Below are 1,327 nucleotides of genomic sequence, written 5' to 3' on the forward strand. Positions count from 1 at the left end.
GAACCAACACAACCCGCCATTAGAACCCAACTGTAGCAGAACTACATGAGGACCACAGTAGAACAACTGTAATCTGACAGGCTGTATGAGCCGAAGTCCCACCCACCTTTTCTCCTTTGATGTACAGGTCTTCTGGAGGGTCGACGTACTCAAACGGCCCCGGGGGCCCCTGGAGGCCCTGATCCCCCTGTGGATTACACAGTTAACACCTGTCACTAGTTGACCAGTTAATTCAAGTAACAGTAAAAAGTAAACTGACTCTTGCTCTTGTAGCCCTGCCCCCTCGCTGATGTCACAGCAGGTGTTTTTCAGCAGTTATCAGAATGCAAGCACCTGCAGTGATGTCATGTAGGGGGCGTGGTCAGAAAAAAAACAGTGTTTGTACCTCGTCTCCTTTCTGTCCAGGGAGAGATCGACCTTTTTCTCCCTGAAACACAAACACATCACATTGAGGTTAAAACTGAGTGTAAATGTTCAGATGTTTTACAGTATATTTAAAAATCTATTCAAACTTAATGACTTAATAACCTGTGTTGACAAACTCACTGCAATTCACAATTGCAATCACAACACGAGAGGAGATTGTTCAGAGATCAGTGTCTCGTGATAAACTGACTTCATGTCCACAGATTCTCAGTGTCAGTGTACAGATTTTAATGACTGTAAGAGATCACTGTCTCTGTCGTGATCAAAGAGGTAACATTAGTAAAGATCACATGAAAAAAATAATATCCAACAGTCTCAACATAAACTGAATCCACTGAAGAAAGAGTTAAGGTTCCCACAGTTACTGAGTTAAAGTCATATCAAGTTCTCATTGAGCCTGCGCTCTGAGACCCACCACAGTCCAGACTGAGCAGAGAGCTGAGTGTGACACTGAACTCATCAGGACGACGGTGAACATGGAGGAAGAGTCAAGTTCAAACAGGAACACATCAGAAAACATATACTCTATAATGTTTCAAACTAAAGTCTGGTTCTAAATGAAGTTCAAGGTAAAACTGGACACATTAATAAAACACAGTAATATGATACTTACAGGTGGACCCCTGGAACCAGGAAGACCAGGGAGACCCTGTACAGACACAGGCACATAATACCACTAGATGTAAGAATAACAACAACAACAACAACAACAACAAAAACAACAACAACAATAGCCTATAACAGTTGCCTGTACTTTATCTGCATGTAACTCTGTAACTTAACTCAGAGTTAAATATGTGATTTAGTCCCAGGGGAACTAATAATAATAATAATAATAATAATAATAATAATAATCATTGTTGTTATTATTATTATTATTACTATTATTATTGTTGTTGTT

The 1,327-nt window shown here is 39.9% G+C and overlaps 1 long non-coding RNA gene across 1 annotated transcript; it reads right to left on the bottom strand.

The window, feature by feature from the left end:
• Positions 1 to 105: 105 nt before the first annotated feature.
• Positions 106 to 1,075, bottom strand: LOC111655703 (uncharacterized). The gene is made up of 3 exons (XR_002760824.2): positions 1,040 to 1,075; positions 386 to 427; positions 106 to 187 (listed from the first exon to the last, which is right to left on the bottom strand). It is a non-coding gene; the product is annotated as an uncharacterized LOC111655703 (long non-coding RNA).
• Between the last annotated feature and the right edge of the window lie 252 nt (positions 1,076 to 1,327).

The sequence above is a fragment of the Seriola lalandi genome, unplaced genomic scaffold (genome assembly GCF_002814215.2).
Source record: "Seriola lalandi dorsalis isolate HSWRI2012SDOR001 ecotype SW California unplaced genomic scaffold, Sedor1 jcf7180001975683, whole genome shotgun sequence".
Lineage (NCBI taxonomy): Eukaryota > Metazoa > Chordata > Actinopteri > Carangiformes > Carangidae > Seriola > Seriola lalandi.